The 8,324-nt window shown below is 41.1% G+C and overlaps 1 protein-coding gene across 3 annotated transcripts in view; it reads left to right on the forward strand.

Annotated features, from left to right (window-relative positions):
* Window positions 1-8,324, forward strand: part of zfhx3b (zinc finger homeobox 3b) — a 541,496-nt gene that overhangs the window by 106,480 nt on the left and 426,692 nt on the right. Inside the window, exon 1 of one of the 3 annotated variants that reach the window (XM_043706687.1) lies at window positions 3,841-4,219. The exons of the other annotated variants lie outside the window; for them this stretch is intronic. The gene's annotated coding sequence lies outside the window, so the exon portion shown is untranslated. Of the gene's footprint in view, window positions 1-3,840; window positions 4,220-8,324 lie in introns of those variants that run through there. 3 annotated transcript variants of the gene reach the window in all.

Raw genomic sequence — 8,324 nt, forward strand, 5'->3', positions numbered from 1 at the left:
CCAATTTAGAACTTCAACTTTTAGATCTGGTCTATCCTTTTCCATCACTATTTTAAAACAAATAGAATTATGGTCGCTGGCCCCAAAGTGCTCCCCAACTGACACCTCAGTCACCTGCCCTGCCTTATTTCCCAAGAGCTGAAAATGTGTTGCTGGAAAAGTGCAGCAGGTCAGGCAGCATCCAGGGAACAAGAGAATCGACGTTTCGGGCATAAGCCCTTCTTCAGGAATGAGGGCTTATTTCCCAAAAGTAGGTCATGTTTTGCACCTTCTCTAGTAGGTACATCCACATACTGACTCTCTTAAAGGCATACTCATCCCTCTTTTCCAAAATTAAAATCTTATCCCAAAAAAGCGGTGCATGGTTTTACATGGATGCATTATCAATTCAGTTGACATAGAAACAGTTTAAAAGACTAACCAGTTTCAAACTTCACCATAATGCTTCAGAGGTTTGACAGTTCATCCTAATCTGTTGATTTTATACTCATTCTGAAGCGGTATGCATTGATCTCTACTGTACTAGAGATCTCAATTTGGTGATCTTGCTGCTGGTTGCTGTCACTCAACATCACATCACAATATCATCAGCAAAGGGTTCTTCCTCACTCTCTTTGTGCATCAGTGATGTACTGTACAGTGAGCTGGCTTCCATCCCTTAGCATTGTAGCACTGTGATCAGCAATTACTTTACCTGTTCTTAGATGTTTAGATTTTTTTAGAAACTCTTGCTGGTATGCAGATATTTGAATTTATATTGTTTTAATTTGCTAACTTGACCCTTTGAGCAGATTTTGTAGCTCTGTACTTGTTCAGTCATCCCATACCTCTTTCATACTTGTCTGTCTTTAAAGGAGAATGGCTTATGTGCTAGAATTTTTAGACAGTTAGTTACTGGACATGATCATTCATACTTCCTTCCAAGCATAACATTTGCTGGCAATCGCAACCCCTTTTTCATTAGTTTTATATGAAAATACAGCAATGAGAAGTAAAAATCATGATTTGTTTCTCAACATATCATGATCACGGATTTAATGGTGCTTACTATATGTACTGCTTGACTGTTTGAATATGGACAATGGGGTGACAATGTGATATGTGTCACTTCCAACTTTGTAGACAGATCATAAAATGGTTTGAAATTAAATTGCAGCAAGTTCTCAGATACTATCCGATTCGGAACACTGAATAAACTGGAAATAGTTCTCATTATGTCAATAGTGATCATGTTAGTTATGTTACTAAGTCATTGAACAATGGAAACTTAGAGAAGTAATCCTCCCATGCACTGTAAGTTGATCTGTTTTATTTTTGTCTGAGGTGTAGATATAACATGGCAAGGATGTAGAGTCTTTCCCTGCTACTGAGGATACTCTTGATGTGCCTCACATACATTCATGAGTCATTGGATTTCCTGATTCACCCTGGCCACCTTATGTGTTTAATATCCATGTGTCTTTGGTGTAACATAGACATGATATCTTGTCACAATGCTTTTGGTATTAGGAATTGTTTGCCCTTGGAAATGACTTATGATGATACAGCAAGCTCATCTATGTATGACCAAAATGAATGAATCGTATCAAATACTTATTTAATATGGTCAGGCCATCCCTGGAGAATGGCATTTTGCATCTCTTGAGCTACTTCCCTTTGACAACAGCCATTTGGAGCTGTTATATTGGTTCTGGCTAAAATGTAATTGATCAATCTTGAGAATGTCTTCAGCTTAAAAGTCCATATCATCAGTGTGCTGATCAAGAGGAATATCTTGGCCTTTGTGTGAGTTGATTAATCTTCAGTGTCAGATGAAATCACCCTGTTATGTGCCTTATTTGACTTCAAAGTCATAACCTTGTGCTTTTGCAAGTATATGGTTCTGATGTGGTGGTGCATTCATTAGTGGTATATTGCAGATTATTTCTAATGACTTATGATTTGTTGTGATGATGAATTTCTTGCCAAATAAGTATGTGTGAAATTATGATTGCAACTGCCAGAACTAATGTCTTCTATATTGGAATGGCTATCCTGTATTAATGATAGTGCTTTTGATCCAAAGGCAGTAGATTTTTCATGTGGCGAAGATACACAACCAGAACTTTGACAACATATTCTATTCGAGAATTGTAACTTCCTTGAGGCCATATTACTGCAATTGGCAAGACTTTTGCTGACAGAGTCTGCTGGAGATAATTGAAGATGTGTTGGTGGTTGTCTTGCCACACATAGGGAGTGCCCTTCTTTAGCCAGTCTCATGTCCATGAATTTGGGTAGATATTGTGAGAGGAAATTTTAGAATATGAGGCATTGTCGCAGTTCCACTTTATCCTATAGGAATGCCATTTTTTACTGCCCTAATCTAACTTTGATTGAGTTGGGATCCATGGGTGGAATAAATGGACATGGAAATATTTATCTGACTGATATTGACCTGACAATTTTTGCTGTGAAATACTAACCCTTGTCATTGTCCTGCTGTCAACATTGGGTGAAGATAATGGCCACATTCTGCCTTTGTCTTTACCCATGACCATGATTTCTCTAGCTATACGTGTAAATAAAGGTGCATTTTTAATAAACCTCTTCATGTGCTGATGGAAAATATCTTAATTACTGATAGCCCAAATGGTATATATGGGAATCAGTACCATCCAACTGCCATCCTAAATGTCATGAACTCTTGGACAAACCAGCATCGATGATTTGCATCCAGCTGGGGAAAAAGAAGTCTTGCTTTAATTATTATTTCGGTATTTGGTGTGAACATGTTTTGAATGACAGGTTGAGGTGCCTTGGATCTAGCTAGGCATTTGCTTATGTTGCCAGTTTTATTATAAATACAGTTGATGGAGCTATACCAATCTGTTTGGTGTTTGACCTCACCAATAATATGCTTTATCCCTATGTTGTACAGTTCCCTTCAGAGCTTCTCCCAAATGTGCACTTACTTGGAGGATCAATAAATAGGGTTTTAACATCCTCATGATATAAGATTAAACAACCCTTAAAATTCCCAATCACATCAAATCCAGATAATGGCTCAATTGTATTATTTCTAACCAAAAGAGAAAATGCAGGAAAATCTCAGCAGGTCTGGCAGCATCTGTAAGGAGAGAAAGAGCTGATGTTTCGAGTTTAACTGACCCTTTGTCAAAGCTAAAAAAAAGGAGAAATAAGAAGGTATTTATACTAGGCTGAGAGAAGGTGAGTCATGGAGACAAACGAAAATCCTGTATTATTTCTAAACTGTTAATCCAGAGACCCCAGTAATTTTCAGGGGACCTGGGTTTGAATCTTGGCAGATAGTGGAATTTGAATCCAAAGAAATCGGGAATTAAGAATCGAATCCTGACCATGAAAGTTAGGGGAGGAAACTGTCATCCTATCTAGTCTGGGTAACATATACTCCAGACCCACAGCAATGTGATTAGATTAGATTAGATTCCTTACAGTGTGGAAACAGGCCCTTCAGGCCAACAAGTCCACACCGACTCTCTGAAGAGCAACCCACCTAGACCCATTTCCCTACGTTTACCCCTGATTAATGCACCTCACACTACGGGCAATTTTGCATGGCCAATTCACCTTAACCTGCATATCTTTGGACTGTGGGAGGAAACTGGAGCACCCAGAGGAAACCCACGCAGACACAGAGAGAATGTGCAAACACTGTGATTGATTCTTAATTGCTGTCTGGGCATTCAGGGTTGGGCAATAAATTCTGTCCTCGCCAGCAACACCCTCATCCCATGACTGGAAAAGAAAATATGCCTACTTATTCGATAAGTCACATGATCTTTTCCACCATAGTAGGTGTGCTTTGCATTTGATGAATTGTGACAATAACAGGATCTTTGCAGTCGTGCCCCTATTGGGTCATTTGTATATACCAGGTAAAAGGCTTGGGGAAGCCAATCCCACTGCTGTGGATTGGGATTGTGCCAGTGCATGGAATTGGTGATCCATTATACACTGTGAAATGGAGATTGTAGGCTGTACCATGAAGTATTACTTGTTGAGGTATATGTCTTTCAAGGTACACAGTGGAAATAAGTTGGCACTAGCTCCCATGTTGATTTGAGTTTTTAATGTGTGTTGTCCTACCTTTTCAGGACATATGTTATTAACGGAACCAGAGTTCCTGCACATGTGTACCCAATGTCCCTCGTGCCACATGCTTTACAGATATCGAGAAAGCCTGGAAAGTTTTTAGGTAGGTGCAACGAACCACATCTGTTACAATTTTTGTTGTTTTGGTGTGATTTGCTGATGGTAGCATAAGTGATTGCTGCATCTAAAGTACATAGTTGTTGTTAGCCTACCGTTATTGCTTCATCCTTGCATCAATTCTCAACTAATGCATCAATAGCCTGGCTCTTTGTTCTGCTAGAAGCCTCCCTCCCAAAGGCTGTAATTGTTGTAGGGGTGATGACTCACTCAATGAGCCTCTCAGGCAGTTTGTTTTTGGAGAAATTATACTTGCACCTTTGCTGCAGCATCTTCTGTCAATGTAGTCAGTAGATCCTGTTAATCCTGAAGTTGTTCTTCAAAATGATCTTCCAGATTGTTTCTGGATTATTTGTGATCATCCTTGGCAAGAATGGTTATGTTATTTCTGTGAAATCCCTGCTTGTCAATGACAAGCAAGACTTTTAGATCTCTTTTCTTTCTGTAGTTGCAAGTTCAGAGTTCATATGCAAGCTCTTTACTTTGTAATTGCAGCATGCTCCATTTTAGAAAACACATGATTGGATTAATCTCCAGTTAAATACAGTACATGACTTGTAATGATCTATCTTTATACATGATATCATCACCTGTAACCTTCATTAGTATATACCATCCATGACTGTTGTAAATTAGTAGTAAATATGCAATGTGAATGATTTCAGTGAGGAAAGAGTGCTGCCATTAAAAGACTTAAACCATCTTTTCACACAGGGAAGCCGAACACTATCCATTATAGTCAAATCATTTTGCAGACTGAACATTTTATTGCAAAAGACCACAGAGGCTCCATCAACACCTCATGTTCAATGTTGGGGGAACCTGGTACCTTGGTGGAAAACACAACCTATTTTAAATAATTTCATTCAGAAGTTCCAAGTAGGTAATCTGTTGCTGTTTCTCCTTGAGGCCCCTCATTCTGGGCATCTCAGTGCACATGGGCAATTTTGGTCCTTGATAACATTGTGGCTGTAGTGTTGATGACGTGTGCTTCAAAAATAACCATGCCACTGGCCAAGTGGCTCCAGTACAGCTGTGGCACTGGCATCGGCCCAACAGTGTAAAGGATTGCCCAGGTATGTTCACCCACAAAAACAGAATGTACACAATCTGACCATTCACTACTCCAGCAGCCTCCTCTCGATCATCAGCTAATTAGTACTTCTTAAACATTTTTCTTGTGTGTCTGCTTTTTAATGCCCTTAGAAATTGTGTGACCTCAGGGTGAAAATCTGGGGAGTATGAAAGGTGTAATGTCATGGTGACATTGGGTGGATGAAGGTTCAAATGTTGATGGTCTGGGTGGTGGGCAGAATGGGTACGGACTGGTGAGATGTAACTACGGATAGTATATGGGGACAGTTGATGACTCGCCAGTTTTGCACAAAAAAATTGTATCTTTTCACAGCAACAGCAATCCATTCAGATCTTATTAGGGCACATTCACCAATGAAATTATCACAAGAACTCCCATTATAAACACTTAACAGAGGACAAGTCAACAAGTGATCTTGGGCCAAACATGGACAGAAGAGATGAATTAGAGTCATAGAATTATACAGCACAAAAACAGACCCTTTGGTCCAACTCGTCCATGTTGACCATATATCCTAAACTAATTTAGTTCCATTTGGCAGCACTGGGCCCATATTCTGTACACATCCAGATGCCTTTTAAACGTTGCAATAGTACCACCTCCCCCATTTCCTCTGGCAGCTCATTCCAGACAAGCACCACCTTCTGCGTGAAAAAGTTACTCCTCAGATCTCTTTTAAATATTTTCCCTCTCACCTTAGACCTATGCCCTCTACTTTTGGACTCCCCTACCCTGGAAAAAAAGATCTTGGCTATTTATCCTATCCATGCCCCTCATGATTTTGTAAACCTTGATAAGGTCACTGCTCAGCCTCCAACACTCCAAGGGAAAACCACCTTTCTGCAGCTCAAATCCTCCAATACCAGCATCAGCCTTGTAATTTTTTTTCTGAAACCTTTTCAGGATCTCAGAATCAAGACAGGCTTTGACTGTGTGCATTGTTGAGAGACCTATGTAAAATTGGAATCAACAAGAATGTGGAGGAAAGTCTGCATTGCTGAGAGCATACCTAGCACACAAGGAAATTTGTTGTGATTGTTGAGGGCCAGTCAGCTTAGCCACAGGACATAGTTTCATAAATTATGCAGGGTACAGTCTTAGGCAAAAGTGAGGACTGCAGATGCTGGAAACCAGAGTCTAGATTAGAGTGGTGCTGGAAAAGCAGTACATGTCAGGCAGCATCCGAGGAGCAGGAAAATCAATGTTTCGGGCAAAAGCCCTTTATCAGGAATGGAGCAGGTACTCTCTTAGGCCCAACCACCTTCAACTGTTTCATCAATGACCTTTCCTCCAATGTAAGGTCAAAGGTGGTGTGACTGCACACTGTTCAGTTCCACTTTCATCTCCTCAGCTACTGAACTGGTCCATGTCCATGTGTGGCAAGACCTGGACAACAATCAGATTTGGTCTGGTGAGAGGCAAGCAGGAATGGTATCACATATTTGCATCTCCAATACAATTATTGGTCCGGCCTTCAGGAGTGTTGCTGAACAAAGAGACCTAGGTGTATAGTTCCTTGAAGGTAGAGTTGCAGCTGGACAGGGTGGTGAAGAAAGTTTTTGGCACGCTTGCCTTGACTGGTCGGAACATTTAGTATAGGAGTTGGAATGTCATGTTGCCTCTGTACAGTACATTGGTGAGGCCACATTTAGAATACTGCATGCAATTGTGGCTGTCCTTCTATGCAACAGGTGTTGTTAAACTTGAGAGGGTGCAAAAAAGGTTTACAAGGATGTTGCCTGGACTGGAGGGTTTGAGTTATAGGGAGAGGCTGAACAGGCTGGGACATTTTCCCTTGGAGTGGTGGAGGCTGAAGGGTGACAACATAGAGGTTTATAAAATCATGAGGGACATGGATAGGGTGAATTGACAAGTTTCCTTTATATCCTAGGAAGGGTATACCAAACCTAGAGGGCATAGGTTAAGGTTAGAGGAGAAAGATTGAAAAAGGACATGAGGGATAATTTTTCACGCAGAGGTGGTGCATGTATTGAACGAGCTGCCAGACGAAATGGTGAAGGCGGGTACAATTACAGCATTTAAAAGACATCTGGATAGGTATATCAATAGGAATGTTTTTGGAGAGATGGCCCAAATGCTGGTGAATGGGACACGGTCCGATTGGGATGTCTGGTTGGTGCGGACAAGTTGGACTGAAGAGTCTGTTTCTGTGCTGTATGACTTTATGACTCTTTGACAATGACCATCTCCAATAAGATGAAAAACTAAAGCTCCTTGACATTCAGTGCTACTAAGTAAATCCTCTCCAACAACATCCTCAGTCGTTCCTAACAAGAAACCTTAGGAGGTTTCATACAAATACATAAACCCCGGTAACACATAAACACCATGGCTACAAGAATAAATCAAATACTGGGTGTGCTGCAATGAGTGGTGACTTGTTGACTTTTTGAAGCCTACAAAGCACAAGTGAGGAGTGTGATGGAGAGCTCGCCACTTGCCTGGAGTAGTGAAGCTCCAACCACATTGAAGAATCTCATCCTAAAGAAAGCAACTGATTTGATTGGCATCCAGTCCAGCACCATGTCTATTTGCTCACAGCATCACTGGTGCCACATATCAGGCACCATGGCTTATTTGACAGCACCTCGAACTCACAACCTTTATCCGCCTATAAGGACAAGTGTAGCAGCATGTAGGAATACTGCCACCTGCAAGTTTCCCTTCAAATCACATGTTTCCTGATGAGGAAATGTATTGTCATTGTTGCTTTGCCACTGGGTCAAAGTTCTGCCCAGTAGTACTGTGCTGGAAATGTGTTGCTGGAAAAGCGCAGCAGGTCAGGCAGCATCCAGGGAACAGGAGAATCGACGTTTCGGGCATAAGCCCTTCTTCAGGAATGAGGAAAGTTTGTCCAGCAGGCTAAGATAAAAGGTAGGGACGAGGGACTTGGGGGAGGGGCGTCGGAAGTGTGATAGGTGGAAAGAGGTCAAGGTGAGGGTGAAAGGTCAGACTGGGGTGGGGGCGGAGAGGT

The sequence above is a fragment of the Chiloscyllium plagiosum genome, chromosome 17, assembly GCF_004010195.1.
Source record: "Chiloscyllium plagiosum isolate BGI_BamShark_2017 chromosome 17, ASM401019v2, whole genome shotgun sequence".
NCBI classification, from domain to species: Eukaryota; Metazoa; Chordata; class Chondrichthyes; order Orectolobiformes; family Hemiscylliidae; genus Chiloscyllium; species Chiloscyllium plagiosum.